Here is a 26,706-nt window from a genome sequence, read left to right as displayed (position 1 = left end):
TGACTTGCTTCCAGGTGCTCACCTAATAGCCACACACGGTGCCTCTGGAGTTGACCCATCACATAAGGGATGCTGCTATTCCGCAGGATGTAGGCGTCATGCACTGAGCCAGGGAACATGGCATTCACATGGGAGATGTACTGGTCTGCCAAACATACCATCTGTACATTCATACAATGATAACTCTTCCGGTTTCTATACACCTGTTCACTCCAGTGGGGGGGGACCAAAGCCACATGGGTCCCATCAATGGCACCTATGATGTTGGGGATATGTCCCTGGGCATAGAAATCACCTTTCACTGTAGGTAAATCCTCCACCTGAGGGAAAACAATGTAGCTCCGCATGTGTTTCAGCAGGGCAGACAACACTCTGGACAATACGCTGGAAAACTTAGGCTGGGACATCCTTGATGCCATGGCCACAGTTGTTTGAAAAGAGGCACTTGCAAAGAAATGGAGCACTGACAGCACCTGCACTTGAGGGGGGATTCCTGTGGGATGGCGGATTGCTGACATCAGGTCTGGCTCCAACTGTGTACACAGTTTCTGGATTGTGGCACGGTCAAGCCTGTAGGTGATTATCAAATGTCGCTCCTCCATTGTCGACAGGTCCACCAACGGTCGGTACACCGGAGGATGCCGCCATCTCCTCACATGTCCCAGCGGACGGTGCCTATGAAGGACAACAGCGAGCACAGAGTCAAACAACTCTGAGGTACGTACCCACAGTTTACACAGAACACCATCCATACACAAAAGGTGGCCTGTATATGTGTTGAGTCTAGGCCTAGGTATGTGTGACGCAGTTGAAAATTAAGCCATGTGGGCCCCTGAAATGTCAGCTGCCTGACCTGTAAAGTGGGACAATGTGATGTGAGGTAACTGCGCTGGCGTTGTACACTGTCGCGGTAGGCGGTCGAAGACCGCGGCACAATGCTGCATTGGTTAACATTGGACCCTATGGGTCCCAGGAGCTAATGACGATGTACGCCGGCGGTGACGGTACGCACCGCCGCTGACGTGACCGGCATTTTCTATCTGTGCAATCACTCGATATCTGATCTTCGACAGGAGAGGAGCTACACTGCAAGTGCTGCTGTGACCTCGGTCTGGAAGAGACAATGGCTTGTGCGTCTGGGGAAAGGGCCCCTGCCTTCACATCAGAGGAGTTGGAGAAACTCGTGGATGGGGTCCTCCCCCTAGTACATCCTACTCTACGGTCCTCCAGACAATCAGGTAAGTACACAGGGAGCATGTTGTATGGGCTATGCCTGTGTGGAGAGGGCTGGATGTAAGAAGGAAGGGGGCAGAGTGCTTCGTGCATGAAAGACGGTGAATGCATGTGCCACATGGCAAGGGTGGGGATAGAGGCCAATCACTTTGACGGTGCTGTTGGTAATGACTTCTCTTCTTCCCCTGTACATTTCATGTAGGTCAACGCCCACCAGAAGAAAGATATTTGGCGTGCCATCGCCAAGGACGTCCAGACCCTGGGGGTCTACCACAGACGGAGCATCCACTGCCGGAAAAGATGGGAGGACATTCGCCGCTGGAGCAAGAAGACGGCGGAGGCTCAGCTGGGGATGGCCTCCCAACGTGGGAGGGGTGCCCGTCGCACCATGACCCCCCTGATGTTCAGGATCCTAGCGGTGGCCTACCCGGAGTTGGATGGGCGCTTGAGGGCTTCACAGCAGACACAAGGGGGTGAGTACACTCTCATTCTGCTGACTTTGCGCGCAGTGGAGTTGTCTGGGTGGGGGAGGAGGGCTGTGGGTTTCCCTAGGCCAGGGCGAGTTCGGTAGGCAAGGCTCCTCCGTAAGGCAGGCCATGTGGCACACCAGTCCACCTCTGTAGAGTGCCAAGTACAGCTATTCATGCCCGTGTATCAACTATGTGTGCAGATGTCGTCCATAGCCTTCTAGGCCATTTCCCAAAAATTGAACAGCTGCCACCCCCCCTACCACCGCCCCCCTCCCAGCAGCCCCTCAGTCTTTGCCCGTGCCCGCTCACTCAGGAGGGTGGGCATCACCTTCGCCCCAGGCCCCTCAGGCCCTGGCCCCAGTCACCCCTGCTGCCCTCAGTGAGGAGGCCATTGACCTCCTCAGGTCCCTCACTGTTGGGCAGTCTACCATTTTGAATGCCATCCAGGGTGTAGAAAGGCAGTTGCAACAAACAAATACATTCCTGGAGGGCATTCATTCTGGTCAGACGGCCCTTCACTGAGCTTTTCAGACTCTGGCCTCAGCACTGATGGCAGCCATTGTCCCTGTCTCTAGGCTCCCCCCTCCAACTTCCTCCACCCAGACCCAATCCCCTGTACCTCTGCCTATCCCAAGCACACCATCAGACCAGCCTGCACACACCTCAACACACAAGGGAAGCTCAGGCAAACATAAGCACCACACATCCCACAGGCACTCACGCAAGCAACACACACATGCAGACACACCAACATCCACTGCCTCCACTGTGTCCCCTCCTCCTCGTCTCCCTCCTCCCTCCCAGTCTCGTCTACACTCACACCTGCATGCACTACCTCTACAGCCACTACGTCCCTCACCAGCACACCCACTAGCACACCCTGCTCACGTGCAGTCCCCACCCCACTACCATTCACACGTCCCCTGTGTGCTCTCCCAGTGTGTCTGTGACGCCCCCTCCCAAGATACACAAACGCAGGCACACACCCACCCAACAGCCATCCACCTCACGACAGCCTCCAGCGCATGCACCTGCACCCAAAGTCACCAAACGTACACCTCCTACTACCACCACCTCTTCCTCCACTCCCAAACCCCCTCCAGCTACCTGTCCCAGTGTGTCCAAAAAACATTTCCTGTCCACCCTTGACCTTTTTCCCAAACCTCCCCCACCCCGTCCATCTCATAGGTCCCGAAGTTGCACCTCAGCCACAACATCTCCGGGACCAGTGGTGCCTGTAGTCACTGGTATGTGGAGTGCACCGGCCACCAGGACAGCCAGTGTGGCACAGAGCCACATCACAGACAGTCCCCCACCTGTGAAGCATCAGAAGTTGGCCAGTGCCCGGCGGGATACGGGGAAGACTCCAGCCACCAAAGCCGCTCCCAGGGGTCCTGTTGGGAGTGTGGAGTCAGCTGTGACACCTTCCAAGGTGGGGAAGGGCCACAAGAAACCCGGCAAGTCTGGAAAGAGCTGCACGGCGGAGAAGACCGCCATCATCCCCGCTACCCAGGAGGCCAGCCCCAGCCCAGCTGCCCAGGAGACCACCGCCAGCCGCAGTCCAGCTGGCCAGGAGGCCACCTCCAGCCCCAGCCCAGCTGGCCAGGAGGCCGCCGCCAGCCCCAGGCCAGCTGCCCAGGAGGCCACCGCCAGATCCAGCCCAGCTGGCCAGGAGGCTGCCGCCAGCCCCATCCCAGCTGCCCAGGAGGCCACCGCCAGCCCAGCTGCCCAGGAGGCCACCGGCAGCACAAGCCCCGCTGGGCCATGAAGGACCGCCACCTGAAGCCCCGCTGAACAGGGCACCGGCAACTCAAGCACCGCTGAACAGGGCACCGCCAACTCAAGCACCGCTGAACAGGGCACCGCCAACTCAAGCACCGCTGAACAGGGCACTGTCAACTCAAGCACCGCTGAACAGGGCACCGCCATCTCAAGCACCACTGAACAGGGCACCGCCACCTCAAGCCCCGCTGAACAGGGCACCGCCAACTCAAGCACCGCTGAACAGGTCACCGCCAACTCAAGCACCGCTGAACAGGGCACCGCCATCTCAAGCACCGCTGAACAGGGCACCGCCACCTCAAGCACCGCTGAACAGGGCACCGCCAACTCAAGCACCGCTGAACAGGGCACCGCCATCTCAAGCACCGCTGAACAGGGCACCGTCATCTCAAGCACCGCTGAACAGGGCACCGCCAACTCAAGCACTGCTGAACAGGGCACCGCCATCTCAAGCCCCGCTAGCCCATGAGCGGCAGGGGCACTGACGCAACTGGGTCCGTCATGGGGTGAGTGATGCACTCTGGGCACCAGTCCCCCTCCAGAACCAGTGGAGAGATCCAGCCACTACCTCTGTCCTTCACAGGATGAAGCACTCTGGGCACCATGCTCCCTCCAGAACCAGTGGAGACTGTTATCCACTTGAGAGACTGTGGCTTTGCACTCCCTAGGATTGAACAGTCGGCAACCCACCCACTGTAGAGACTTGAGAGACTGTGGCTTTGCACTCCCCAGGATTGAACAGTGGGCAAACCACCCACTGTAGAGACTTGAGAGACTGTGGTTTTGCACTCCCCAGGATTGAACAGTGGGCAAACCACCCACTGTTGAGACTTGTGAGACTGTGGCTTTGCACTCCCCAGGATTGAACAGTGGGCAACCCACCCACTGTAGAGACTTGAGAGACTGTGGCTTTGCACTCCCCAGGATTGAATAGTGGGCATGTGGCCCCCTCGTGGATTTGGCGTCGTGCACTCAAGCGGCTGAGGTGCCCCCCCTTTCCCTCCCCCTGAGGTGCCTGTTTTCTTTATGTCTGATGCCCCTGCAGTGTTCTCTCCGTCATGGTCGGGGATCTTGTGTGGGCCTCGCCCATACCGTGTGGTCCCAGTGTTCCACGGACTTTCTTTGTGCAGTACCTGGACTACTATGCCTGGTATATATTTTGTACATGGTGTATATATATATTTCTGCCTACTTGTTTGTAATATATTCCGATGGTTACACTCATTTTCTTTGGTCTTTGCATTACTGGGGGGCTTGGGGGGTGTAACTGTGATGTATTGATATGCATTAGTGTGTGTGTTGTAGTGGGTGAGGATGGGGGTGTTGGGTGTGTGTGTCCCTGTTTTTTCCTCCCCCCTCCCCTGTGTCGTAGGTGCAGTACTCACCGTGGTCTTCGCCGCCTGGGTTTGTGCTCCTGGTAGAGGAGCAGGAAGACTATCGCAGGTAGGATTTGGAGTTCCGGTTCCATGGTGTCCTCGTTCCTCGTGGAGTGTGTAGAGGTGAGCGTTTTCCCTTCGAAATTCCTGTTTCCGCCATGTTTTTATCTGCGGTGAATCCGCCCCGGAAAAGGTGGCGGATTGGCCTGTCATAATAGTGTGGGCGGTACATTGTCTCCCGCCTGTCTGTTGGCGGTGTCCGCCGCGCTGTTTTTTTGTACCGCCGTGGCGGTCGGTGTGTTAAGGTGGCTGTCTTTGTTGCCGGTTTCCGCCACGGTCGTAATTGCTATTTTTTTACCGCCGGCCTGTTGGCGGTCTTACCGCCGCTTTAACAGCGTCCGCCATGGTTGTAATGACCACCCATGAGTGTGAAGATTGCTCTTTCTCATCTACCACTGAAATCCAATCTGAGCGATTTCTCTACTTAACTCTGCCGGATTGCAAAAGTGTGTCTTTTGATGAACCAATAAGAAGAGTGACCAAAACATGACCTGTCCAATTTGTATATCAAGTGTGTTCTCTACATTGCTTAGACATAGAAGTGGTAAATACATTATAGCACTGTTTCATCGATGTAGAGCAGATGGCCAAATATCAATATCTGGGAGAACATACTGTACTTTGGCTATCATGTTCTATAGAGGCCTTAGTATTATATCTGGATATTATACTGTATATTTAAAGACGCAAATTTGATGGACAGAATGCAATGATAGCAGTCTGCAATTCAAGCAAAAACTATGTTTCAAACTTCCTAATTCTTATTTGTTGCTTCTTCAACCAAAGTTCTAAGATAAATGAGTGGGATAATATTGGAGACTGTGTTCTTCCTATGTGGTTATTACTACTTAACACATCATTTGGATTAACAAGGGTGATGTCTTCAAAACGATGTGGAAAAGTGTTTTGAGCATGAAATGTATTGAAATAGTTTTCAGGAAACAAACGGGTATACATTCTTCTCCATACGTTGATCATCACTGGTCAAAACATCATTCGGCCTATCAAGGTTGATTTCAAGAAAAACTATGGAAAAATTAAATGTGGATGAATATGTTCATATTATTTATATGGAAAAATACCTATATCTTCTCTGCACATAAATACATCTCTTTAAGACAATATTCAGCCTACTGGGGCTCATGTACACAAAAGTAAATGAAAACATTTAATGCTGGGTTTTATCTGTTTATACTTTTGTACGAGGTATAATACTAAGCAAGAAGTTGTTAGCATCCATACTTATCTTCACTCTAGTAATTGTAGCTTAAGTAAATTTAAGTAGACATTGTAGTGAGTGCAAAAACAGTAACACTTATTTGGAGTAAAACACTGTGAAGTTACAACTGTGATGCATAGTAATGTAAATTCTAAATAACACGCTATGTGCTCATGTTTTTTTTCAAGTCCATATGACTGTTTTTACCCCCAATGTTTAGTGATGAGCAGCTATACACACTTCTTTTATAGCGAAAAAAGTATAGAAGCTGAGAAAAGTGGACAAGGGAACATAACATGTGTACATAATATGTATGATTGCCATATAAAACAAGCATTTGCAATGCAATGGGTCCCGCATTTACTCGAGTTAAAGCTATTAGCATTGTAAACTCCTAATTGGACTTTTCTTGCCACATAAACTGAAAAGTAAAACAGTTTTACATAAGCGAACCGATAGCCGCCACGAGCGCAAAGCAAACTTACAAAAGGAAACAGAAGTTCAGTCGCAGTGAAACATATTGGCAAAAGTGCAATTATCCATGTAATCGGCAAAAGTGCAATTATCCATGTAACAGAGTCAACGTCATGCAAGGTGCCCGACCATTGGCCAGCAAGATCACGCTGCCTACAAAATGAAGAGAAAACATTGTGCAGAAACCATCTGGAAAACATGGAGCCTCGTATGTTTTCAGTAGTTGGCCGGTGCACTTGAGGCAGGCTAAACACCGGAAAATGCAGGATGTATGCATGCCTTTCACTAATGAAATCAAGCTAATTTTAAAAGGCAAGCCCACAAACCAACCAAACTGATGGGCTTGATAGTGCCGTGGTTCAAAGCCCACAGAGATAATACACCAGCGACGGAGTGCTTTGCGCTGGACCCTAAAAACAAAAGCTGCTTGTGTTTTGTGAATAATAATATATTTTATTTTACAGGTTAACAATTTTTAATAGATATAATAACTATATCAAGGTTAAGCTACTATTTGTCTTTTTTCTCTTTAAATATAGATCATAGGATAATTTTTAGCAGCAATGCAGGTAAGTAATTAGATGTTGCTTCATTTATAGATAATCCATACATATGCGTATGCACCCAGTCACTCACCCTTACATCCCCTCATGCACCCATTCACTCACCCATATAGCCACTCTTGTACCCTGTCAGCCACGCATACAGCCATCCATGCCCCAACTTACTCACCCATACATTCAGCCATGCACCTATTCACTCATCCATACAGGCACTCACAAACCCAGTCACTCACTCATATAGGCAATCACACACCCAGTCAGTCACCCATACAGCCACTCACACACAGTCACTCACCCATACAGTCACTTATGCACCCATTCAATCTCCCATACAGCCACTTAAGCACCCACTTACTCACCCATATAGTCAGTCATGCACCCAGTCACTCACATATATAGGCAATCACACACCCAGTCAGTCAACCGTACAGTCACTCATGTACCCATTCATTCACCTATACAGCCACTCACCTATACAGCACTCACCCATACACCCACTCACACAACCAGTTACTCACCCATACAGACTCTCATGCACCCATTCAATCACCCATACAGCCACTTATACACTCACTTACTCACCCTTATAGTCTGTCATGCACCTAATCACTCACCCATACAGGCACTCACAGATCCAGTCAGTCACCCATACATCCACTCACACACCCAGTCACTCACCCAAACAGCCACTCACACACCCAGTCACTCACCCATACAGCTACTGACACAGCCAGTCTTTCACCCATAGAGTCACTTACACAGTCAGTCATTCACTGATACAGCCACTCACACAGCCAGTTACTCACCCATACAGCCTCTCACATACCCAGTTACTCACTTCAACAACCACTCACATACCCAATCACTCACCCATTCAGACACACACAACCAATCACTCACTCAAACAGCCACTGACGCACCCAGTCACTAACCCATACAGCCACTCATATACCCAGTTACTCACCCATTCAAGCACTCACACACCGACTCACCCATACATCCACTCATGCAGGCCCTCACTCACCCATAAAGCCACTCACATACCCAGTCATACACTCGTACAGATGATGACACAGTCAATCATTCAAATTCAAATTCAAAACAATCTTTATTCGGATTTTATCCATAAAAGATAAACAATCTCTTTAAAATAAGAAGGTTATACAATAAAATACTTCAAGATACATTACTAGTAAATAAATAGATAAAAACCTTTGCTGCAACAAATTAGGCGGTTAATCATTCTCATATCGGAGTTTTTCTAGATAAGACAACTTTTTCCTCAGTTCTATTGCATGTAGGATAAATTTTATCACTGCTTCATATTTCTCGTTGGTATCTAATTTAGATAAATAGTTAAAAGCTTCTCTACAATAAAATAACTTGTTAATAATAAATAGTGGTTTTAAAAACTTGTTTCCTAATATCATGATAAAATTTACAAGATATAATAAAGTGCATTGTAGATTGTGCAAATCGTCCCACACAGGGGCACTTTGGTAGGCTTTTACTCCAGATCCTCACCTTTGGGAAGGCTACCAAAAAGTGCAACATTCTGAAACGTAATCGGGTCAGATAAAATCTATGCTGAGTGTTTACAACTGTCAGTAGGTAATTTGCTATTACCTCGTTGTTTTCGATCATATAGAGTGCTACTGTTGATTTCATGCATTCTTTATTTTCTCTATCACTAACCCTCCATGCCATTAATTGTTTTTTCAATTCTTTCTTACTAAATTGGAGGACTATGCCTGGGTTGTCCAAATTTGGTGCTAGATTTATACTATTCAACAGATCTTTTAAATGCATGAACCATGGGATTCTATCTCAATATTCTAATGTAAGACAATCTTTAATAATCTTTTGGGTTAAATGCGTCCCTTCTTTTGACCAAATACCATGCCAAGCCGACAGCGCATTAATATATAGTAGATCTTCCACGTAAGGTCTGTCCAGTTCCTTATGTACCATGTATGGAGAGGTGGTATTTGGGACTGCAAGTAATCTGTTAAAAAATGTGTTCTCTAGCACTTGTAATGAATGGATCTCGGTCATCAGTCCCCAAAGGGCAGAACCATATGTGATGCTGCTGATTGATTTGCTTTTGTAAATTTGCAGCATTTCCCTCAGGGGTTTATTACCAATTTTTTGGGAAAATGTAAAGACAGCCTCAGTTGTCCTAATATACTTCATCTTACTAATTTCTAGGTGTTGTTTCCAGTGACCCATATTAGAAAATTGTATACCCAAGTATGTAAATCCATTCACCTCTTCACATTTATGGCCCTTAATAAAGTAAGTTTTCTTCCTGGCCTTTCCCTGTCCACAAGTCATTACCACTATTTTGCTCATATTCAACCTCATATCTCTTTCCTCCATAAATTCCACAAAGTCCTTAATTAACCTCTGCAACCCAGTTGCAGTTCGTGACAGCTGTACTGCATCATCTGCGTATAAAAGAATTGGGATAGAACATTCTCCTATTTTAGGGCTATCAATTTCTGTATTTTTTAGGTGGGCAGCTACTCCTTTTATGTAAAGGGAAAATAGGAGAGGCGCCAAAACACAACCTTGGCGTATTCCTCTTCCTATCCTAAAACCTGGGGTACACTCGCCATTTCTTCCATATCTCACCCGTGCTGTTAGATGATTGTATAGTTGCGCCAAGAAGCTTATTATCTCTGAGGGCGCACCCATATCTGTTAAAACTTTCCATAGCTTAGCATGATTCATCAAATCAAAAGCACTGCTAAGATCTGCAAAACAAAGGAACACATGACCCTTCTTTGCTATTGTATATTTACTTATTATTAGGTTAAGGTTTATACATTGTTCCAGGGTACCAACCCCAGGCCTAAATCCCAATTGGTCCTCTGTGAGTATATGATTGTTAGTTGCCCATAATTCTAATCTTTCTAAGAGTACTCTTCCCAGCAGTTTAACAGAGGTATCTAGAAGTGAGATTGGACGATAGCATTTGGGGTCACCTCTATCTCCCTTTTTAAAAATAGGGACAATTATACTTTCACTCCATGTTGTTAAAATATATCCCTTTGTCACACTCAAAAAAACTTGGGTCAAAATAGGGCACCATAAATCAACATGTGTCAAATAAGCATCTAGTGGCACCCCGTCAGGGCCCGGCGCCTTCCCTTTCGGGCATCTTCCCATAGCAGATTTCACTTCCCCTAGACTAAGTGGTTTCAAGAAGGGTGGCTTGATCTCAATTATCCCAATATTTGATGGGTGAATAGTCAGATTATCTGGGTTAAAAATTGAGCCGAAATGGGAAAGCCATTCCAATAAAGGAACGTGTACTGTTATTTCGGGTACATCACTATTTTTTAGGAATGGTTGGTTAATTGTTTTCCAGAATAGAGTACTATCTCTTAATGTCGTTGCTTGCTCAAGATTAGCCCATGCCCTAGCTCTCAATTGTGCCTTCCTAGTCTTTAATGCATGTTTGTAGTTAGAGCGCTTAATAATTACTTCTTCTCTATTTCTTGGTCGGGCCTGCAGGGCTTGTTTTAGTTCCTAGCTAGCTGATGAGCAATTGTGATAAAACCACCCCACTTTTTCACTCTTTTTGTTCCCCGATGTTCTCAGTAAACTTCCTGCAATGGCGTTTCTGAGCTGGTTGAAGGATCCTAAGATCGTGTATGGATTTTGATTATATTCTGTGCATGTGAAAATTTCTTGACGGTGTTGTGTGACAACTTTATTCGTCACATCTGTTTCATTTACCCCAGTCCATTTGATTGCAAATCCATTTTCCCTTCTTATTCCTATATCCATTGCTAGTCGTTCACCTCTATTAAAGGGTTTGGCTAATCTCATAGTCAATAGCAAGGGGTAATGATCACTATAGATAGTAGGCTCAATCTTCAATGAATCGACCATATCCACATAACTCTTGGACATTAGTATATGGTCGATTAATGAGAAATGTCCTCTTCCTACAAACGACGGAAGCTTCACTCCTTTATGCCCATCTTGTTCCATCAGCTCTAAGTCATATCTAAATAATATTTCATTCAATACGGTTCCATAGTTATTATGCAAAAAGTGCAGTTGAGCACTTCCCCCATCGTCGGTAAGTCCACATGTCTTTCCTATAGTATTCTTGCATGTCCCGGTATTAAAATCTCCAACCCATATTATTATATAGCTTGAAGTTATATCGTTTACAAAGGCCTGTAGGTCATCCTGAAGAGTCGATGCAATAGTTTATTAATAGAATTCCTGAAATCCCATCTATCCGAAAATATAAAAACTGGTAGTGAGGGGAGTCAAGGAAGGATTTCACCAGTGTATACGGTACGAGTGTTGAAATCAAGATTGCTAGACCTCCCTTTGCCCTTCCCCTGGCTGAGGCCGAGGCTGGTGTGGAGAATATGGCATAGCATTCCATAAAAAAGGATCCCGTGTGCCATGTCTCTTGTAGGCAGATTATATATGATGAACTTATTATAGTCTGCCATTCCTTCTCAACCATTTTCGTTTTTACTCCAGCTATATTCCACGACATGAGTATAATTAGGTCTCCTACCAAGGGTCTCCCATCTATCTCAGTGTCGCCATTACCACTTAAAGATTTTGATTTGGGCACTATAGTAATAGGTTGTGTTTTATTGGATAACGAAATCACTTTTCTACTCATGTTCTCCAGCAGTCAATCTAGATCCTCCATGTTACTCAGGGGGGCAAAACGGTTGAAGTACTCTAATTTATTATGCCTGTCCAAGGTACTGTATGTATTCCCTGTAGCCCCTGTATCTCTTGTGCCAGAGGTATTCCTCATTCTGTAAAAGTATCCTAGGGGAACAGCCATAATCTCCCTCCTCAAGTTTTTACAATTTCGATGCCTTATATCCAAATCTGCTAGCAGATGGCCCACAAAACGAGGATTACGAAAGTTGACCACGATACAATCTCCCTCTTCTTCCTCCAGATTTCCCACCCAGTTAACTCTCCTTGCATATAAGATTTCACAAAATAGTATATCTGGTGTGCATATATTCCCTGACATCCAGTGTACTACTTTATTACGTAAATCTGGCCAGGTCTCAACGATGTTTAATCCTAGTTTGGGTACATTTTTGAGAATGATTGTATATGGAGTAGCATCTGGCGGTAGTTGTAATACCTCTTTCACAGGTCTATTTCTAGTCAGAGACTGGCATCTATGATTTCTAACTAACTGCTCCATTTGATTAATCATAGGTGCCTTGGACTGAGGGATTTCTTCCTGTATGGGGTGCCGGTATTTCATACTCCTTTTGTTTTGATCTGCTATCCCTGTCGATGCACTATTCCTTGAGACTGCAGCCTCTTGATTCTCGTTTAATATAAAATCACTGTCAAGAGGCAGAGTTTCCGTTTTAGTCATTGAATTAACACTTACTTCTATCTTGGTTATACGTTCTTTTATCTCCTTAAATTCTAACAATACTTTTGACTCTATATGGTCTAACTTGCCATGCAGTTTCTTAAAAAGGGTTTCCATACGTTTTTGTAAGGAACCATCGTTATCTGCTGATAGTACTACTGCATGACCCCCATGCATTTCTGTAATTTTTTTGTTACTCTTGGAAGGCTGTGGGTGTACTAGCATGGGCTTGGATTTAGTGAGCTGACTGCTTCTTTTTTTCTTGGGTGGTGAAGAGATTTGGTCATCTGTACTGTTCGGTGAATCAATTTCCTCTATTATGTCTGTAGGAAGTAGAGAGCCTAGGGAAAATCTAGGGTCCGGCCCAATAATTTTTTCTTTTGGGGATTTTAATTCAGAAGTTAAGCCTACAGCCTCAAAGCTCACTTTGGTGATAGCCTTGTGTAGGACATTTTTTGTTGCCACTAAACGTGCTTCAACATTAATGATTTCTTCGTTTATTTTTCCTATTGCCTCTGTAAGGTAATTGGTAATCGTATTAGTATTTCTCTGGGTTTTTGTGTTAATACCGTTCCCTATTTGGTTTTGCTTTCTTTTCCCCATTATATATAAGGGGTTAACTATGTTAGGCACTCTTAGCTAGTCACAGGCAGGGTATATGCAATTTCTAAATCAGATATCAACAGGGTGTGCCCGGCCCAGCCTCCTCCTGGCTCTGGCGGGCACAAGGCGGAAGTACAAAAGAGTTATTTAGGGCTTCTGCCCTGTCCACAGAGCCGGCACCAGTTATGAGTGCCCCCGTGAGGTGGGAGTGATAAAAAGTTGTTAAAAGGGCTCCTGTCCACAGAGCTGGCACCAGCTGCAGGTCTGAGTCCTTAGACGTCTCCTTACAGCCCTGTATCACTCTAAGTCATGGAATCCACAGGGGAGTCCCCCTATATGTAGGTGCCGATATCAGTGGGTGCCGAAAAAAAGGATGTCAGGGGGGTGACCCAGCCCAGCCTCTGTCAGGCGCTGACAGGCGCAGGACGGGCCCACCCTTGGCCCGGGCTTCGTCCGGGTGACATCTGCGCGCGTCCTGCGGCAGTGGGAGCGTAAACTCCAATTTAAAGGGCTCCTCCCCTAGTTCCGGACGCCGCCTCCTCCTGCTGCCAAATGCGCTTCCCGCGGTAGCGGGAGCGCGAACTCAAATTGAAAGGGCTCCTGCCCTCGTTCCTGACGCCGCCTCCTCCTGCTGCCAAACACGCGTCCCGCGGTAGCGGGAGCGCAAACTCAAATTTAAAGGGCTCCTGCCCTCGTTCCGGACGCCGCCTCCTCCTGCTGCCAAACGCGCTTCCCGCGGTAGCGGGAGCACGAACTCAAATTTAAAGGGCTCCTGCCCTCGTTCCGGACGCCGCCTCCTCCTGCTGCCAAACGCGCTTACCCAGTCAATCATTCAACAATACAGCCACTCACACAGCCAACCTCTCACCCATAAAGGCACTCATGCACCCAGGTGCTCATCCATAGAGCCACTCACACAGCCAGAGACTTACCCATTCAACCACTCACACACCCAGTCACTCACTCATACAGCCACTTACACAGGCACTCATTGTTACTAATGCAAACTCTTACTCATCCACTCAGGTACTCTAACTGGTACAAAGAACAAAAAACATATAACATATAAATATTCTTTTTTAACCAGTATAGTGGTTCTGAGAAGAACCATTTTTGATTTTTTTCTACGTTTTTTAATTTGTTTGAAGGTTTTTTACAACAATTTTGGTTATTTTTTATGTATTCTTAGGATACCATATTAAACCATATTTTCAACAATAAAAAACCTAGCACTTTTGTGTTTTGATTGCATTAACAATTCTTTGTCTTGACTGCAGGTGTGACTCACTGACCTGGTTCTGGCCAGGAGTCCACTTGGCTCCACCAGCCTGCCCCCGTGCCCCTGAGCCGCCCTGACTGCCGCCTGGACAGCAGTTTGAGGCCCTCCTCCACCCGCGGGCACCCGTCTGTGCCTCTTCCTTGGTGCCTAGTGGTAGGCAGCTCCGGTTACCGTGTAAGTAACCCTTTTGTGTTTTCTATTTCTATACTTTTGTTGTTGCCGTGTGCGTATTTTTTGTATTCTGTATTTTGCAGTGATTTGCCATCTCTTTTGCCGTGTAAGTATTTTTTGGTATTCTGTATTTTGCTGCTTTTCTACTCTGCATTCCGTTTGCCGTGTTTTCATAGCCCCCCACTCCTCCTGTGATCCTCCGCTCTGCGACTCTCTGCCCCCCTGACCCCCTGCTCTCAGCGCTCGCTCTGCTCCCTCTCTCTCTCCCCGCCGGTTTTCTCCCTTCTCCAGCTCCAGCCGGTCTCTGCCTCCCCTGCCACTGCCTCCCCTGCGGCCCCGCCCCCGCATACACCCATTGGCCCTCCCTCGTCCTCCCAGCTGCTCCACCCTCCCACCCTCTTAATGGCGGCCGCTGCGCAGAGCCCCGTGTGACTCCCTGATCTGGTTCTGGCCAGGAGTCCACTTGGCTCCACCAGCCTGCCCCCTGAGCCACCCTGACTGCCGCCTGGACAGCAGTTTGAGGCCCTCCTCCACTCGCAGGCACCCGCCTGCACCTCATCGCTAGTGCCTAGTGGTAGGCAGCTCCGGTTACCATGTAAGTAACCCTTTTGTGTTTTCTATTTCTATACTTTTGTTGTTGCAGTGTGCGTATTTTTTGTATTCTGTATTTTGCAGTGTTTTTCCATCTCTGTTGCCGTGTACGTATTTTTTGGTATTCTGTATTTTGCTGCTTTTGTACTCTGCATTCCGTTTGCCGTGTTTTCATAGCCCCCACTCCTCCTGTGATCCTCCGCTCTGCGCCTCTCTGTGCCACTGCCTCCTCTGCTCTCAGCGCTCGCTCTGCTCCCTCTCTCTCTCCCCACCTGTTTTCTCCCTTCTCCGGCTCCAGCCGGTCTCCGCTTCCCCTGCCGCTGCCCCACCTGCGGCCCGCCCCCTGCACACACCCATTGGGCCTCCCTCCCTCCTCCCAGCTGCTCCACCCTCCCACCCTACCCACTTAATGGCGCCCGCTGCGCGGAGCCCCATGTGACTCCCTGACCTGGTTCTGGCCAGGAGTCCACTTGGCTCCACCAGCCTGCCCCCGTACCCCTGAGCCGCCCTGACTGCCGCCTGGACAGCAGTTCGAGACCCTCCTCCACCAGAAGGCACCTGCCTGCGCCTCATCCCTGGTGCCTAGTGGTAGGCAGCTCTGGTTACTGTGTAAGTACCCCTTTTGTGTTTTCCATTTCTATACTTTTGTTGTTGCCCTGTGCGTATTTTTTGTATTCTGTATTTTGCCGTGTTTTTCCATCTCTGTTGCCGTGTACGTATTTTTTGGTATTCTGTATTTTGCTGCTTTTGTACTCTGCATTCCGTTTGCTGTGTTTTCATAGCCCCCCACTCCTCCTGTGATCCTCGCTCTGCGCCTCTCTGCCCCCCCTGCCCCCACTGCTCTCAGCACTCGCTTCGCTCCCTCTCTCTCTCCCCGCCCGTTTTCTCCCTTCTCTGGCTCCGGCCGGTCTCTGCTTCCCCTGCCGCTGCCCCCTTAGCAGCCCCGCCCCGCCCACCCGTTCGCCGTCCCTCCCTCCCCCCAGCTGCTCCACCCTCCCACCCCACCCTCTTAATGGCGGCCATGCGCAGCGGGTGCGCCAGAGGCAAGCCCGTCTGCGCACATCCGCGCACATCCGCGCACGTCCGTGCCCGGACCGCGCCCGGACCTCGCCCAGCACCAGTCCCCCTGGCCCCCCCCAGCCGAGACCCCCCCAGACACCACTATTCCACAAACACACTCCACTCCCTCAACCCAGGAACACACCCTGCATGCACCCAAACCAACCCCGCACACACAAGGACCCTTCACCTGCTACGCCTGCCGCTTTTCCTGCTCCACCTCTCACACCTATGACACTCACACGCCACACACCACCCCAGGCACCCCCCACACCAAACACCACAACCTCAACACAACAGACTCACGCACAACCCCCACACACCCCTACAGGTCCCACCTCAAAAAAAAACACAACCCCAACACACTCCACTACAACACCTACAAAACCCACAACAACACCAAAGGCACCCACAACAACACCACAGGCACCCACACCAATACCATTGCACAACACAACAACAACACCCCCCACAACCATCTCAACTGCCTACTTCTCAACACCCGATCCCTACGCAAGCACACCATAGAACTCTGGGACCTCATCACATCACACTCACCTGACATTGTCTGCCTCACAGAAACTTGGACAAACCACTCATCTGAGCCTGACATAGCCACAGCCACCCCTGACGGATACAAACTCCAACGTAAAGACCGCCTAAACAAACCAGGAGGTGGCTTCGCCATCCTGCACAAAGACACAATTAAGGTCACCACCAACAGACACGACACCCTCGACACCGCAGAACACATGCACTTCTTAATCCACATAAACAATAATACCACCCTCAGAGGCACACTCATATACAGACCCCCAGGGCCACGCCCCCCCTTCTGCGACACCATCGCCGACACCATCAGCCCTCACGCACTCATCTCCACAGATTACATCCTCCTCGGTGATTTTAACTTTCACCTGGAGAACCCCCAAGACCACAACACCTCTTCCCTCCTGGACAACCTCACCAACCTCAGACTCAAGCAACTGGTCACAGCACCCACCCACTCAGCAGGACACTCACTAGACGCAATCTTCACTTCGAGCCATCACATAACCCACACCACTGAACTCCTCTGGACTGACCACCACTGCGTCCATTTCTCCTTTGCCAAACCCCCCTCACACCACCAACAACACACCATGCCCTACCGCTTGTGGGACAAGATCCCCTCAGAACACCTGAACTCCCAACTGGCACAGAACCCCCCGCCCACACCAACGACCCCAACACTGCTGCCCACAACCTCACAAATTGGATCACCACCTGTGCAGACACACTCGCCCCCCTCAGAAAAAACATCACCACCCGCAACATCAAGAATGCCCCATGTTTCACCACACAACTCCAAGACTCCAAACGCAAATGCCGCAAAGCTGAGAAAGCCTGGCGACAGGAACACTCAACCACTAACTTCTCCACCCTCAAAACCACCATGCACTCACCACCAACTCATACGCAACACCAAAAGAGCATACTACAAGGAACGCATAGATAGCAACTCCCACAACAGCAAAGAACTCTTTACCATCATCAAAGAGATCTCCAAACCCAAGGCCAGCAACATAGACCCCACACACACACAACTCCTCTGCGACTCCCTCTCAAACCACTTCCACCGCAAAATCCTAGACATACACAATAGTTTCACAACACACACACCCATCGCACACACGCCCCACCCATCCAACACAGACCCCCCTCACTCTCCCCCTAGCCTACTTACCACCTGGGTCCCAACCACTGATGAAGAAACTGAAAACAACTATTAACTCCATCCACTGTGGATCCCCCTCTGCCCCCTTCCCCCACCGCATCTACAACAAAGCCAGCCCCGCCATCACCCCCAAGCTTTGCAACATAATCAACACCTCATTCGACACCGCCACCTTCCCAGACCCCTGGAAGCATGCAGAAATCACTGCACTCCTAAAAAAGCCCAAAGCTGACCCGGACAACCTCGCCAACTACTGCCCCAGCTCTCTCCTCCCTTTCCCCACCAAGGTCACTGAAAAACTAGTGAACACACGCCTATCCCACTTCCTGGAGGAAAACAACACACTCAACCCCTCCCAGTCCAGTTTCCGCAAGAACCACAGCACGGAAACCGCCCTCATTGCATGCACTGACGACATCAGAAACAGAGTCGACAAGGGTGAGACCATCGCACTCATCCTCCTAGAACTCTCCGCGGCCTTTGACGCAGTCTGCCATCACACATTCCGCACACGTCTCCACAACGCAGGGAATCAACACAAAGCCCTAGACTGGCTCACCCCATTCCTCACCGATAGAACCCAAAAGTCCGCCTCCCTCCTTTCCAATCCACCGCCACCAAAATCATCTGCGGTGTCCCCCAGGGATCCTCCCTTGGTCCCACCCTCAACATTTACATGACCCCGCTCGCCAACATCCTCCGACCGCACAGAATCACCATCCTCTCCTACGCAGACGACACCCAGCTCATCATCTCCGTCACCCGCAACCCCACTACCACCAAAACTAACCTCCATGCTGCACTCCTCGACACCGCCACCTGTATGACAGCCAACCACAACAAAATCAAATCCAACAAAACCGAAATTATTATTTTTGGACCCAACAAAACCATATGGGATGACTCCTGGTGGCCCACCGCCCTAGGCCCCGCTCCTACCCCTGCTAACCACGCACGCAACCTCGGCATCATCCTACCACGCATGCATCCTCGGCATCATCCTAGACCCTTCCCTCTCCATGACCCAGCAGATCGACGCCGTCACCTCCTCTTGTTTCAACACTCTCTGCGCGCTGAAAAAAACATTCAAATGGATTCCCTTAGAGACCAGAATGACTGACACCCACGCACTCATCAGCAGCAGGCTAGACTACGGTGACGCCCTCTACGCCGGCATCACACTCAAATGCAAACTCCAGAGAATCCAGAACACAGCCGCACAACTCATCCTGGATCTCCCTCGCCATGAACACATCTCACCACACCTCAGATCCCTTCACTGGCTCCCCATCGACAAGAGGATCACCTTCAAAATCCTCATCCACGCGCACAAATCCCTCCACAACGACGGCCCAACCTACATCAACCAAAGTGTGAACTTCCACACTCCCATCCACCACCTCCGATCCGCCGACCTCAAACTTGCTACAGTCCCCTGCATCAAACGCACCACCACAGGAGGCAGATCCTTCTCCTACCTCGCCCCCAAGGCCTGGAACTCCCTCCCCTCTGACCTCCGACCTCCGCAAGACCCAGGACCTCCTGCTCTTCAGAAAAAAACTGAAGACATGGCTGTTTGAACAGTAACCTCCCCCCCACACCTCAGCGCCTTGAGACCCTAGCGGGTGAGTAGCTTGCTCTATAAATTTTTTGATTGATTGATTGATTGATACACACAAAGTATGTTTGCACTTTATGCAATGCTGCTCGACTGCAGCCAAGTTCAGCACTGTCATTTGAAGTGGATGTAATAGCAGATCCTGACAATGTTCCAGGTTGAGGATCTTCGGTTGCAGTAATGCAAAGTGCGAGGTCTCTTTCACATTGCACACGTGCTAAGGGAGCACTGTGCATGCTCTTGAGATCCTTTACCATTCATGATGCTCCACTATAATATTTTCTATCTGAACCTCGAGTTAAAACCTGCTTGCAGAGAGTGCAGGTTACTTTTTTTGCATTGAGCTTTTTCTCTCCTTCTGGGATTGTAACAATTTCTCTTCCTCAGAGGATCTTCATCTTTAGAGTGACTGCTAGGCATGTTTTCTGATGAAGAAGCAGCTGCCATTCTTTTGGGATGAAGAAAACTCTAGAAACACCAAACAGTAACCGGTACTGAAGCAAAACAACACAGGTGTAAACTGCCTACAGGAAACTAAAAGGGTGGTGAAAAATGGTTGAGGTCTTCCTGTGCAGGTAACTGAAATGTCTTCAACCACTCAAATTCTTTTTTTTTTGAGTCACAGGGTGTTCACGACGGCGTTATGTACACTCTGCGTCCCCATCTGCAAAAAATTATAAAAACATGAATTTATACTAATTTATTTATATGTGTATATATTTGTGTTTCTGCTATCATAGTAATTTCCTGACTTCATATTACCATAAAAACGTGTAGTCAAATAGAAATTCATACTGTTAATAATACAGTAGATCTGATGCTGAAACCACGTCGTGGCATCCTTCATGTATCCATCGCGAACCCATAAAAAGTAGCAAAACCATCTGAAAAATAACTTTTCTGCTTTGAATGTGTTTTGTAACACTTCGCCAATGAACGTCTGGATATGAATTTTAAGTATATAATGGGGTTATATACACATGTTCACATGTTCATATACACGTTATGTTCACAGACAGACTGGACAAAAACAGCCACAACAGCAGAGAACTCTTCAACATCGTTAAAGAGCTCTCCAACCCCAACGCCAACGCCAACGCCATCACGCCCTCACAAGACCTTTGCAACTCCCTCGCCACCTTCTTCCATCATAAGATTACCAACCTACACGACAGCTTCGGACACCAGACCCAGCTGACCACCACAGAACCCACACCCCCAGCCATCACCCTCAACGCCTGGACCCACATCAACACAGAAGAGACCAAAGCCACCATGAACTCCATCCACTCCGGTGCCCCCTCGGACCCCTGCCCTCACTTCATCTTCAATAAAGCCGACAACATCATCGCCCCGCACCTCCAGACCATCATCAACACCTCTTTTTCGTCTGCTACCTTCCCCGAGAGCTGGAAACACGCTGAAGTCAACGCCCTACTGAAGAAACCTACGGCTGACCCAAGCGACCTGAAGAACATCCGCCACATCTCGCTCCTCCCCTTCCCTGCCAAAGTCATAGAGAAGACCGTCAACAAGCAGCTTACCAACTTCCTTGAAGACAACAACCTTCTCGACCCCTCTCAGTCCGGATTCCGAGCCAACCACAGCACAGAAACCGCCCTCATCTCAGTCACAGACGACATCAGAACCCTGATGGACAACGGAGAAACAGTCGCCCTCATCCTCCTCGACCTCTCGGCTGCCTTCGACACCGTCTGTCACTGCACCCTAATAACCCGCCTCTGCTCCACCGGGATCCAAGGCCAGGCCCTGGACTGGATTGCCTCCTTCCTCTCCAACCGCTCCCAAAGAGTCTACCTTCCAACTTTTCGCTCAGACCCCACCGAGATCATTTGCGGTGTCCCACAAGGGTCCTCGCTCAGCCCGACACTCTTTAATGTCTACATGAGCCCCCTCGCCGACATCGTACGCAAACACAGCATCATCATCACCTCCTACGCCGACGACACTCAACTGATACTTTCCCTCACCAAGGACCCCACCAGCGCCAAGACCAACCTGCAAGATGGAATGAAGGACGTTGCAGATTGGATGAAACTCAGCCGCCTGAAACTAAACTCAGACAAAACGGAAGTCCTCATCCTCGGTAACACCCCGACCGCCTGGGACGACTCCTGGTGGCCCACGGCCCTGGGCACCGCACCGACCCCCTCAGAACACGCATGCAACCTCGGCTTCATCTTGGACCCTCTTCTCACCATGACCAAACAAGTCAACGCCGTATCATCCTCCTGCTACCTCACCTTCCGCATGCTCCGAAAGATCTTCCGCTGGATCCCCGCCGACACCAGAAAGACCGTGACCCACGCCCTCGTCACGAGCCGCCTGGACTACGGCAACACCCTTTACGCTGGAACAACCGCTAAACTCCAGAAACGTCTGCAACGAATTCAAAACGCCTCCGCCCGCCTCATCCTCAACATACCCCGCAACAGCCACATCTCCGCACACCTGAGACATCTGCACTGGCTTCCCGTCAGCAAAAGGATCACCTTCCGTCTCCTCACCCACGCACACAAAGCCCTCCACAACAAGGGACCAGAATACCTCAACAGTCGCCTCAGCTTCTACGCTCCCACCCGTCTTCTCCGCTCTACCAGCCTTGCTCTCGCCGCCAACCCTCGCATCCGTCGCTCCACGGCGGGTGGGAGGTCCTTCTCCTACCTTGCGGCCAAGACTTGGAACACCCTCCCCACCATCCTCAGGACCACCCAGGACCACTCTGCATTCCAGAGACTTCTCAAGACCTGGCTCTTCGAGCAGCAGTAACCCCTTCCCCCTAGCGCTTGAGACCCGCACGGGTGTCTAGCGCGCTTTATAAATGTTAATGATTTGATTTGATTTATATATGTTTTAGTGAAAACGAAAATACAATAAAGACGTGACTCGAACGTGAACATTAGCGATAGGTACGCAACATCAATAAAAAAATGTTTACAAAATAATAAAGCCTATCTATGTGAATCAGGCATGTGAATTTTTCATTCTCTGTACAATATTTTAAAGAAAATGTAAAATTCTATGTATTTTATTTTTAAAGTAGTAAATATAGTAAAAAACTATACATATTTACTTTAAAAATATCATTTATTACAGGATTGTAATATTTAGAAATGAAAACCTAAAAGAATATAGCACGTAAAATAAATTAAAATTACATGAACATGATAGTTATTTATTATATTTAAAAAAAATGCGTAACTTGTGAAAAACAAATATGTTATAGGGGCGTTCTAGTCAGAATGTAGTTTTTTAAAAACCTTAGAAATTCACTGAAAAAACAAAGGTTACAGTAATGTTATAGTTAGGAAATAGAATTAAATAAATGGAGAAATTCACTGAAAAAACAAAGCTTACAGGGACAATATAGTTAGACTGAGATTTCATACATACAAAACCATAGAAATTCAGCAGTTATCGTTACCTCACCTAACCATAACTTGCGCCTCCCCTAATGCACTGCTTATGACCTCTTTGTCAGTCTGACTATAACGTCCCTGTAAGCTTTGGTTATTTCAGTGAATATATATATATATATATATATATATTGAGAGAGACACTGTGTGTGTGTTAAGGTACATGCATAGAGTTTTCTGTAGTAAATCTGTACTAACCTAAATTTAGGTTTGCAATAATGAGTTTGTTACTAGTCTTGCTATAATATTTTTCCAGCACCATATTTGGGAAGATGCCATCCAAATGTATATTCCTAATGATTCACATTTCAAACAACTCTTGGCACACATTAAATACAATAATGTTGAAGATTCTCTGAAATTTAAGCCTGTGATTCTATATTTTAGTGTGTTTCCTCAGCAAAATGAAAAACACACGATGGTTCAAACTGATCCATTCTGTCAAAGGAAAGGGTACACTTTATTGGTATCCCTTTGACCATCTTAAACCCTGATTATAAAATGTTTTGGAGCTTCTGAATTTAATTTAAGAGTGCAAAAACAAAATTTTCCAGGTAATGGAACCCCAAAACCTCACAAAACACAATGTGACTGAACTTAACATATGACACTGGCCACCAATACCTGGACAATGTCCATCCCATTGATGCCACACAGACTGTAACTATAGGCACACAAGAAGTCTTACTTGCACACATGGGCACATTCTAGCCTGGGAGGATGGAAAGAATGGTGAAGCACAGTGAAAATTGTGCACATGAGGGACTTACCTGCTCCTCTGGTGATCAATAGAACTGTCCAGACACCAGCCAATCCAGCTCCTCTGGTGAGAAAGCAGAGGCCCTATCACCTGCTGGATGTGGCATGATTACTCCCAGAGATGGTACACAGCAGCTCAAGTCGTGGAGGTGTTGCTGGCAGCAGTGTCATGAGTCAAGTGAGTGAATATGCAGAACATGGTAGTCACATCCGCAATCGTCACCGCCTGCGGACATAGTCAGTGGCCTGCAACCCACCACTGGCAACAATGTTAGCCTATGGCTGTGTTCGCCATGGTTGCAACCACCTACTGCCATGACGACTTCTGCTGGCATTAGGGGGCGGTTCCTAATGTCCAGTGGAATAATTCCGCCATTTTGGTGGCCTGCAACGCTGAATTGTGCTTTTGAAACTGTATCACACCTGCAAAAAAAACTATTTAGACCTCACAAACATCCTTATCCTCTCTTGTTATGAAGGTCCTACTACATAGACACCATTGTAGTATGTTGCAGGGCACAGATTACATTTAACAGTAGGGCACAGTTCACCACCCTGACAGTCATTTTGACAGTCAGGATATACAGTCACATTTTGAGGGGAAAATGTGTTGCACACTTTTGAGTTTGGTCCATATACATGTTGTGGATACCTGTGTTGAAAACCATGGGGGTCACATGTGACCCTTGTGTTATTTACAGCTGTGATGTTTACTGGGTGCCATGTCTATCCAGTGAGAAGTGCTTTGTCACATGATATCATTGACATGTATCATATATATTGCTGTGGGCACACTGACTAATGTTAGAAATATTATCTTGCAACACATAAGTACCCATGGAGAGGGATGATGCAACAACTTCCTGTCTACCATCCACTGCCAGACCTTCAGACTATGGAGCAAAGTATTCTATAACGTAGTATTGCCTGGATAGGCAAACATTAGTGGACTTATGCTATCAGTTGGAGCCAGATTTGATGCCGGCTATTAGTTATCCAACCAGCATACCACCCACTGTACATGTCATGTCAGTTTTGCACTTTATAGCCACAGGGTCCTTCCAACATATAGTGGCCTTATCTACTGGTATGTCACAACCTATGTTCAGTCTGGTGTTGGAGGATGTCCTTCCAGCAATGTTGAAACACTTTGACAGCTATATCCATTTTCCCTGATGTGAGAATTTAGTCCATGTGATCGATTACTTTTATGGTTTTGCATGCATCTCACATATGGTGGGGGCCATTAATGGCACACATGTTGGCTTGGTCCCACCGCAGGCCAATAAACAACTATATAGCAACAGAAAGAACTTCCATTCCATAAATGTGCAAGTTATCTGCTTGGCAAATCTCTAACTTTCACATGACTTTGCCCGTTATTCTGGTTCAGTCCATGATTCCTTCATAACACAGAACACTCTTCTTGTATGACCTGTATGTAGCTGTAGATGTGTTTCGTCATTGTAGGCCACAGTGCCTGTGCCACATCACTGACATATAATTGTGTGATACCGAAAGATGCATGGTCATTGGATTAAGATAGGCCTGTGATCAGGGGCTGTTGTACTTCCATCTGTCTGTATCTTGGATATTGTGATGTTGGATTACTTTGGTATGGTATGTGTTAAGGCTCCAGCTACTGACATTATCCACTTTAATTGTTGCCTATTCTACAGGACAATGTGTGACAAATCTATTCCTTCCATGGTCTGGAAGTACCTTGGAATATGTCCTTTACTCAGTATGAGTCAGATAATCTTGTTTCAAACATCCAGACCTATGGATAGCCCATGTGCTGTACACTGAAATAAAGTTTTGGTGTGACCAGACACTTGTATGTATGTGTTTGTGTAATGGATAGTATCCTGGACAGGACACTGTGTACCTGTAACAAATCCCTCCTTGCACTAATAAGTTCTGTCTTCATTATCTGGTTCACATGGGCTTACACCACTACATAGCAACATGTGGAAATTAAGCAAGCAGACAAAGAGTTTATGATGGGTGAATTTATTACAATGCTGATGAAGAAAAATAGGATTTGAACAGAAAAGATGAAAAAATGAAGTGAAGTTGTTAGTCACGATGAATGAAATCACTGTAGTAGAGGCCACACAATTGGAAGTCCGAAGTCCAGAGTACTCCTCCTATAGGAATTGGTAGGCGGTTCTGGATCAGTCAACAGAGTGAATGTGTGGCACACAAAGGAGCAGATTTAGGAAGAAGTCACCTAAAGGCAGTGGTGGGTGTCTTGCCATCCGTACCTCCTAGATTCTTTGCTGGACATCCCGCTTGCATGGGGCGGGATCTGCTGCTACAGAGGCAGGGGTGTCTGGGTGAGTTCTTCCAAGGGCACGGCCTCCCTTCCAGTGACTGGCACTGATGTAGATGTGACTGGTGTTCATGAGCCAAACAATGGGTAGATTGGTTTTGAAAAGCCCTGCTCGGGTTGGTGTGAATGATCCCTCAACCCCCTTGTTAGGGAGGCCATGTTGTTGTGGGCCTCCCACTGTTCTCGCATGTCCTTATGCATGTCCCTCTGTAGCACCTTAATTTCCCAGAGTTTGGTCAAGGTCTGCTCTATCATGCTTTGAGACTCCTGATAGACACCCAAGATTTGGTTGATGGTATCCTGGCCAGGATCACATCCAGTGGCCTCACCCCACTGGGCAACAGCATCTCTCCCATGCACCTTACCCCCAAGGGCTTGTGCCCTTGCCACAAGGTGCCCTTTCCCCCTAGTTCCTGGACCCGCATTGTTGGAAGTGTTGCACTGCAACTCAGGATCCAGGACTGGGAGGCACAAGATTGTAGACACTGAACTTGGTACACAGGTTGGGGGGTGAATGGCTGCCTGTGATGTTGAGGCAACTTTTTTGGGAGGTGTTGATGTAGGCACAGTG

The sequence above is a fragment of the Pleurodeles waltl genome, chromosome 8, assembly GCF_031143425.1.
Source record: "Pleurodeles waltl isolate 20211129_DDA chromosome 8, aPleWal1.hap1.20221129, whole genome shotgun sequence".
Classification (NCBI taxonomy): domain Eukaryota; kingdom Metazoa; phylum Chordata; class Amphibia; order Caudata; family Salamandridae; genus Pleurodeles; species Pleurodeles waltl.
This window is presented reverse-complemented; position numbering follows the sequence as displayed.